Genomic DNA, 9,324 nt, shown 5'->3' on the forward strand with positions numbered 1-9,324 from the left:
ATTTCATTTGAATAAAAGTGAAAGATTTTATTTAAAAAAAGACTGTTGCAGCTTGAAAATGGCATATATGACTTTATAGATCTTAAGTTATCTTTTATAAAAGAGATTTCTGTGAGCACAGAAGAATTAAGGGCAAGGTGTAGAGGTAGAGGTATATGTGCAGGCATTTGAGAGAGAGGATAAAACAAAAACTTTTAAAGATGAGAATGAAGTTGTTGCATCGATCTTCTTTTCCATTCTCTCATCCCTTCCAGACTTGTTTTATTCCATATGTTTTCACATAATTTGACATTTAGAAGGCCAAGTTTCTAATTTTAGCAATTAGACTAGTACTAAAATAGCATGTTAGAAAAAAAAACAAATGCTTTAGAGGAAGCAACCATATTAAATGTCTTTAACAACAGAAGCCTTAAATGCCCTTTGGTTTTTACTTTTGCCACCAATAATGCAGGCAGCAAAAACGCAGTGATATTTGCAACAATCACCTTATAAGTCACCTTCCTCCATCTGAAACTATTCCTGTCTGATCCCATAAATATATGAAATAAACTACTTCTATAGCCTCAATCTTGACTCAGGAAAAATTGTGTTTGGACTTGGTCTTTCTAGTATTAAAACTAATCTTTTGCTTTGAGTTTATGCTTGACTAGTCCCTCTGATTCTTATATTCTAGTGTGTGTTTAGTACAATCTCCATCTAATGCAGATTTTGTTAAATTCCAAGCCCATCCACATGGCAGGAACCTTGGGGTGGGCAGCACAACTGGGAGACAGGGGACACTCAGAGAAGGCACCACAAAGTGTCCTAATAATCTAGCTTTTGTTACAGAAAATTTTAACGCTTCCCCTTCAAATTTGAAAACATATGAATAGATTTTGAGGGTAAAGGATAAAGAATATTATTCCTTTAATTTTGCTTATCTTTTATAACCTTCATTTACTTTTTCTCCTCTTCCCCTTGTCTTTCTCTTGTTTTACCATTTCCCAGGACACCCATTTCCTTTGCAACTTTCCTTGTCATCCTCTGACAATTTTTTCAACAACTTTCGTAGAAAAAAATGGTATGGGAAAATACAATGCTATAAATTAAGTTTTGCTGTATAAAATTTTCCAAAGTATAGAAGACATGCCATACTTATATTTATAAAACTTTGTGTTCTTAAAAACCTTTGTCATTTCACAGATCAGACTTTAGAATATGGAAAATCAAAGTTAATAATGATCCTATATAATATACATTTTTTTTAATAAGACTTTTTTATTCTTCCCAAATCAATCACTGTCTCTTAGAGTTATAATTGTGTCAAGAGCAGTGGTTTCTTCCCTGCCCAGTAGCTTACACCCAATTTCTCTATAATATCCTAAAACTGTTCTGCATTTGGGCCTCTACACAGGGATTAACTTAATGAAGTTTGTAAATCTAGGAAAATCAGATTTAAACCACTATTTGGGCAATTCTCTTGAGGCTCAAATATAAACACTATTTGTCATGAAATTTCTCAGTTATTTGTGAGCCTTAAAGAGAAAGACCGTAGAGTGGGGAAATATCCTTACAGCAAAACATTTTTAAATGCCAAGATTAGTCTTCTCAACTTCAGTATTCCATGAGATCTTGGCGTGAAAAATTTTTACTATCTGTTAGGTCTTTGGTAATTTTGAATTTTCAGAAAAAAAAATTTTTTTAGTTGTCTCTAACAGGATGATAGATTTAAACCAGGATTTATCATCAATAATATTAAATGTAAATGAATCAACTAATCCAGTTAAAAGACAAATACTGTCAGAAAAAACCCTATATATTTATAGGGCACACATTTAAAATATAACTATCAAAAGTGTAGGGAAAAATATACATTGCAAACACCACATAAAAGAAATCTGGCAAAAGATATTTAATATCAGAGAAAATAAGCTTTAAGAGAAAAAAATGAAATGGAAGCATCACTTCAACAGGAAGATAGAATCTAAATTTGTTTGTGTCAGATGTCATGGCCTCAAAAAATTCAAACAAAATTGATAAAACTATTACAGAAATAATCAAGTCCACAATCACAGTGAGAGATTTAAGCACACATTTCAGAGTCATATACATCTAAAAGTCAAAACACCATTAAGTAAAAATGTAGAAGATTAGATAAATATGATTGGTCACATATATAGAAAAGAGATCCCAACAAATACATTTCCATCTTTTTCTAGCAGTCATGAAGTTTACAAAAATTATTATATACTGACCAAACAATTATTCTTAATAAATTACGTGTGATCAACTTGCTATGAGGCATACAGGCTAGAAAAAAAACCGAAAGATTATATTGAAAAAATATATGTTTAAAATTAAGGAATATTCTTTTAAATAATTCATGAGACAATAAAGAAATTACAAGTCAATTTAGGAAATATCTTAAACTAATGACAACAGAAAATGCTACATAAAAAAAATGTGGGAAGCCACAAAAGTGGTGCTTACGTGAACATCTATAACCTTAACTGTTTACATGGAAAAGAAACTAAAATATCACAAGTCAAGCATCTACAAAGTTTGAAAAAGAAAAGCAAAACAAACCCAACAAGATAGAATGAAGAAAATAATAAAAGTAAGGATAGTATTTTTTTCTATCTGTGTATCCATTATCTACAATGCCAACAATTTATTCCTTGAAAATACTGATAAGATTAGTAACCTTCTCAAATATCTGATCTGATCCAAGAATATAAATAAACAGCACCAGTCATGATTATGTATCTGACACATAAGTACAATAATTAGAAAACATAGGTAAATGGACATGTTTTTAGAAAAGTATAACTTATAAACCTGATCCAAGAAGAAATAGAAAGTTGGTAACTGTTCAATTAAATTGAATTAATAAATAGAAAAATTTTCATAATTAAAACTACAAAACTGAAGAGACCCATCAGCAAATTCCACTAAATATTTGAGAAAGAAATAATACCAGGCTTTCACAGAATCTATAAGAAAAAAAGAAAAACAAAATGAAAACTCTATGGCTTATTTTATGAGCCTATCAAAGCACAAATCCTAAGCTTCATAAGAATGAAGAAAACTGTAGGCCAATTTCCCACATAAACATAGAGGTAAAAATCCTAAACAAAGTATTAACAGACTTACTATAAAAATAAAGAAGAAAATTAAGTAATAAACAAGTTATGTTTATTTTATGAATGCAAGGATGGTTTGATATTTAAAATTTAATCAAAATTCACATTTAACAGGTTAAAGGAGAAAGTACCTATTCTCATAATAATAGTTACAGAAATGTATTTAATAAAATTCAATATCTACCTTTAAAATGTCTTATCCTAATTCCTTTATCTGCTATCAGGTGTCAAAATAAAAAACAAATTTCATGCTAGCTGGTGATATATTAAAACCTTTTCTCCTGATATTAGAAATGGTACAGGAATACATATTATCACTACCTTCATTCCAAATTATGCTGAGGTTCCTACCTAGATGAGTAATCCAAGATAAAGCAATAAAAAGAATACTGGAAAAATATAACTGAAATTGTCATTTTTATGAATAATATGGTTGTGGACAAAAACTCCAAAAGAATCTACAAATTATTAGAATTAATTGTAAAAATTTCAACAAAGTTGTTTAATATAGTTAATATAAAAAACCCAATGTTTTTCTATTCAGTAACAACCAAACATCTTTTCTCAAAATATAAGATTTATAACATAGTATATAGGAATACACATATAATCGTATTAATATTCATATATATTTATATATGAAATCTAAGCAGAAAAGTAGAAATTATTGATATAAATAAAGAGATCAAATACACTGAAAGATATGCCGTGTAGATGAGTTAATAGATACAATATTGTAAAGATGTTAATTCTCTCAAACTGATCTTTAGATTAACTGGCATCTCACACAAAATCCCAAACTATATTTTATGCAGCATGAAATCTGGTATTAATAGTCATATGGAAATGCAAGAACCAAGAATAGCCAAGAAACTCTTGAAGATGAGATATAAACTAGGACTTACTCCCCTGAAATCAAGTCAGATTGTATAGGTAGGTAACTAGAAGAATATGATTAATGTAAGGATATTCTAATATAGCAATGGGCCAGAAATAAACCCATATTTACAAGGACACTTGATTAGTGACAAAGTGAAACTCTAGGGAGTAAAAAAAAGAAATATAGGTAATTGTTGTTAATGATGTTCGGACAATTGATTTTCTATTTGGTACACAATGAAATTTAATCTCTGCCTTACAATGAAACAAAAATTAATTCCAAGTGAATTGTAGAATTCAATGTAAACACTCAAAATTTAAAAATAAAATAAAATAGTGCTTCCAGAAGGTAATACAGAAAAAAAAATTCCTAAACAAGTTATAAAAACACTAAAAATAATTAAGGACATTTTTCATCAAAGGAACACGAGTGAGAAAATAAAAAGCAGGCTGAAGAGTAGAAGATTCTGCTACACATAAAACCAACAAACGGATCACATGATATTGAAATTATATATATAAAAAACATACGATAGAGATAAATGAGAGGGACACAGAGAAACTTCTATAATTCAAGAAGGAAAAGATATCCAATCCTGTCTTAAAAATGTGTAGGTAACAATCCTTCACAACAAGAAGATCTCCAAAGAACCAAAAAGCACATGAAAAGGTGCTAAGCCTCACTAGTAATCACAAAAATGAAATCAGTACCCAACAGAAAGACTAAAATGAAACAGATTGAGATATGAAGTGTTGGCAATCATTAACCTTTAGTATGTCTTATATTCTATTTCTGGGCATTTAAGTTTTACAAACACTGGGAAACTCTTAGCAATACTCTGTTAAACATACACATATAACACATGATAAATAGTAAATAGAACATAACATTCTTATGTATATTCCCCCTAAAATATGTGTACATGCATACCAGCAGCCATATACAAAATATTCCTAAGAGTTTGAAATAGCCCAAAGAACTCCATGTCCACATTAGAAGACTGAATGCACAGATTGTGGTATAGTCAAACAATGGAATACCATAAAGCAAACGTGAACAAGCTATAGTGACATAAATCAATGCAGATATCTGTAATAAACCAGGAAAAAGTAACCTAGAGAGTTTACAGGTGGATACCAACAATAGAGAACTCTAAAAGAAAACAAGGAAGCAATACCAGGAAGATCAAAATCATCTTTAGCTTTACTTTAAGGAAAGGGAGAACAACTCAGAAATATTTGCTCTCGGAAAGTCACGTGGGGGCTTCTGGAGTGATGGAAACTTTGCATTTCTTGACCTACTTATGTTTGCTTCATAATAAACTATTAAGCTATAACTTTATGTTTTATACCCTTTCAGTATGTGTTACATTTCACAATAAAAACAAAAGACTTTTTCTGATATGCCTTAATCTCATATCCAAGCATGGATAACTATGTACATCTAGGGACAAATGACTGTCAGGGAGACATTCAAATGCTTTATGAAAAATTTATACATTCATCAACCTGCTGACACTTGTATCACTGACTAATAGATATACCTGCTATTGAACACATTTATTTAATTAGACTTCCTGCTTCCATGCTGTAACATGTCAGACACATCAATTATTTGTTTCTGCAAAAGTCTTGGTAACAAGGTTGGAAATGCATTTAACTGTTGTGCATACAGAAATCCGAGATCAGAAATTAGTATGTGGGTTTCTGCTGCTGTAACACCAAGTTGTTTTTCAACCTCCATTTGCAAAGCTGCTTCCCTTGAGACCTGATTGGGTTATATCTTATCATTCAAGCTGGCCATCAGCAAAATATTAATGCAGCAGACGGCCCTTGACATCATCTGCTTCTTCTGTGTCCCCTTAATTCCTTCTAGTCCTGTGATATTTCTTATGCACTTGAGGCTGCTAGGAGAGAAGATGACAGACTCTTTCACAATTTAGGATGAAAGACTAAAGTGCACAATTTTCTACTTATGTCTATATATTAAAAGAAGCCAAAATAGGGCTGTTAATGCAAAGATGACTTCTTTATGGAAGAATTTCTGGCACTTTGATCATCACCGGTCTCATTCAAGTGAGCTTCTATTTCACCTATGCCTAAAACTAGTCCTCATAAATTTAGAATTGAAAGAGGTAGTCTGAATTACCTATTCCAAGTATATACTTTATATATGGCAAAACAAAGTCAGAGAACCTAATTAAACATTGGGAAGGTAGGAAAGCAGAATTAGACACAATTATTCCAGTTTAAAGTTTTCTTATTGTTTTATGGGCTTATAATTCTGAAAAAGTAGATTACATGAGAAATATGAAAGGAATATATTAAGTGACATCTGTTTATTAATAACTGTACTCAACAAGATATCTAAATATCTAATATCTAAAAGATACTTAAAAATAATTTTCTACTCTTCTCAAAAACCCTGATTTTACAGATGAAGAAATGTTTTCAAAACAGGTAAATTACAACTTGCTGAAAGTCAAATAGCTGGTAAATGGCAGAGTCAGAATTCCATTTAGGTGGGTTTGACAGCAATATTCATGTTCTTTTCACATACTAGGCTTTCCCTCCATATTTTACTCCTGATCTCATATGCTAATCTACCTGTCAGTTCTCTTATATCTAAATACAAATCCTAAAAGTCTTTATCCTGATTCGATTTTCCTGGAAACCCCAGCCCTCTCACTTAATTTAAGGGTCTTATCTAATAAGCCATTTTAGTTCCCGAACAACTTCTCCTAGTGATTGACAAGACTGGAGCCCAGTAAACAATTTAGCATGTAGTAGTATAGATACACCAGAAACTTTGGTCAGTTCCCTGAAAACCATTCATGTTAGTTCCTTTCTCCAAAGAGAGAGATGTTGTGATACAAAATATATAACCACAAAATGGCTCTTGATTATTTATCTCTACTGGGCATGGAACTTTTATGGCTGTTGTACCTAGAATTTGCCCTGACAAAGTAAAGGAAAAAAATTCTTGATAGATCTCTGACTTTGTATGCTGTGGACATTTCTATTTAGGAAGTGTTTGCACTAGGAAAACTAGCCACTTCTGTTAAGCCAGACATTTACAGATATTTGGTTCCTCTGGCTCTTGTACCAAGCTTCAAACCAGAAGGGACACAACAGAGAGGGTTAAAGGCATTTAGTAGCATAATTATTGCATTTGCTTGAGAAAAATATAAATGGGCATGGATTTTCAGGTGATACATCTATGCTAACCCTATCAGTTGCTTTCTGGACTTTGAAACTATATTCTTTACATAAAGGTTTGTGATTATAAACTCTTTCCCAGTAGATTATTTTATTTTTATTGTAACACTCTCTGCTTTTGGTAAGTTTTTGTATGTTATTCCTGTTCTTAAAGTTACTCACCAGCTTTTGGAGGTTAACTATTTACCTGGTTATATCTAAACTAAATACAAATAAATATATCACTTTGTTCATCCTCCTCTGGAGGGAGATAAGGCCTTAGATTTCTACACTTCCTACCTGATCCCTCTCTCTTCCTTGTGACTAATTCCTCAACATCAAATCTTCCCCCAGTGAATAAGTCTATGCAAATTATAAATAGCTCATTTCTCCCCTCCAGGTTTGGTAATGGGAATGTGCTCTAATCTTGGTCAATGGATCATAAGGGAAGTCTACCTGGGGCTTCTCGAAAATTTATCCTCACAACATTTTTTGTGTTTTTTTTTTCCCTAATAAGCAAGCACAGAATAGATCCATTTATTCCTGTGAGACTGGTTATTCCTGTATATCATTTATGGAACTGCTACAGTTAATTTATAGCTCCAAAGTTAACTTGTAAATTCAGGTCACATCTGAAGTCACAACAATATATTGGGCCCTTGCTAATATCACTTAGCCACTGACTTACTAACCAAGAGCCTACTTTACCTCTTGATTTCTATTAGTCATGTTTATAACAATTTAAGCCATTTCAGATTTGTTTCTTGAAACCAAATGCATCCAAAATATATAAATATCAGAGTAGTTTTGTTTCCTTCTCTCTTCCACTTTCTCTTCTCTATAGGGCAATACCTATTTAGATTTAAAGTCTTTGTACTGAAAAGAAAAATACAAATGCAAAAATGTAAAGTAGAATCTTTATTAGATTTTCAGGGAAGGTCTATGTATGATAAAACTGATTCTGCCTTCTCCTGAGAATGTTTTTATTTCCCTTTCACTCCTGAATGATAGTGTAACCACCTATATCATTCTGGATTGGCAATGCTTTCTCTCAGTTTCTTGACTATATAATTTTATTTTCTTCTTACATATACCATTGTTTTTGAAGTCTAAGGTCAGTCCAACTATTAGCCCTGAGCAGTTATTTTTCTCATTAAATCTTCTTTGGTTACATTTAAGACATTCACTTTATCTTGGATGTTTTTCTAATTTCACCATTATGAGTTTAGGTGTATATTTTTTTATTTTTATGGCATATGAAAATTTATTATTGTCATATTTTCACCATCAAAACTTAGGATCTTGGTTTCCTTCTTGCCTTTGTATGAGGCCAAAAGCAAGACACTGGCTACTTTGACAATCTTAAAGCAAACCCTGGGAACATCACCAACAGCATGACCTTTGAGACCAAATCCAACAACCAGAACTTCATCATTTTCCTCAATAAAATTCAAACAGTCATCATTGGCTAAAATGGTCGTGACTTTTTTTTTGCTTGCCATTCTTGATCAGCTGGACCTGCCACACTTTCTGATGGCAGAATGTGGCTGGTTGGCTTCTACTCCTACTTTTTTCCACCACAGTAATTCCCTTTGCCTAAGAAGCGCCTCCAAAAGAGTTTGGCTTCAGAGCTGCGCCTTAAGTGGGCCTTCTTGTGCTGTTAGCCATGCCACCTCTGATCTTGTCAGTGGCTACCGAGTTTCTAGGCAATATGAAGACTGTGACACTTGCCCATCCTGTCAGCACCACAGGCATCAGCAACAGAGAGAATTTATGTATGTGTGTATGTATGTATGTATGTATGTATGTATGTATGTATATTCATTTTTGAGACAGAGAGAGAGAGAGACAAAGCACTAATGGGGGATGGGCAGAGAGAGAGGGAGACACAGAAACTGTAGCAGGCTCCAGGCTCTGAGCTGACTTGAGACGAAACTGGATGCTTCACTGACTGAGCCACCCAGGCGCCCCAAGAGTGGATTTATTTTTGTTTATACTTCTTAAGACACTAGGATTCTCCTTCAAGTTGAAGACTTATAACTTTCTTAAATTCTGGAAAACTGCCTGCCATTATCCTTTTATCACTTCATTTTCCTCATTCTGTCCTTTAGTCGTCATTAAATTT

At 32.5% G+C, this 9,324-nt stretch overlaps 1 pseudogene; it reads right to left on the reverse strand.

Moving 5' to 3' along the window:
- Positions 1-8,446: 8,446 nt before the first annotated feature.
- Positions 8,447-8,934, reverse strand: LOC102948825 (annotated as a pseudogene).
- Between the last annotated feature and the right edge of the window lie 390 nt (positions 8,935-9,324).

The sequence above is a fragment of the Panthera tigris genome, chromosome D3, assembly GCF_018350195.1.
Source record: "Panthera tigris isolate Pti1 chromosome D3, P.tigris_Pti1_mat1.1, whole genome shotgun sequence".
NCBI lineage: Eukaryota > Metazoa > Chordata > Mammalia > Carnivora > Felidae > Panthera > Panthera tigris.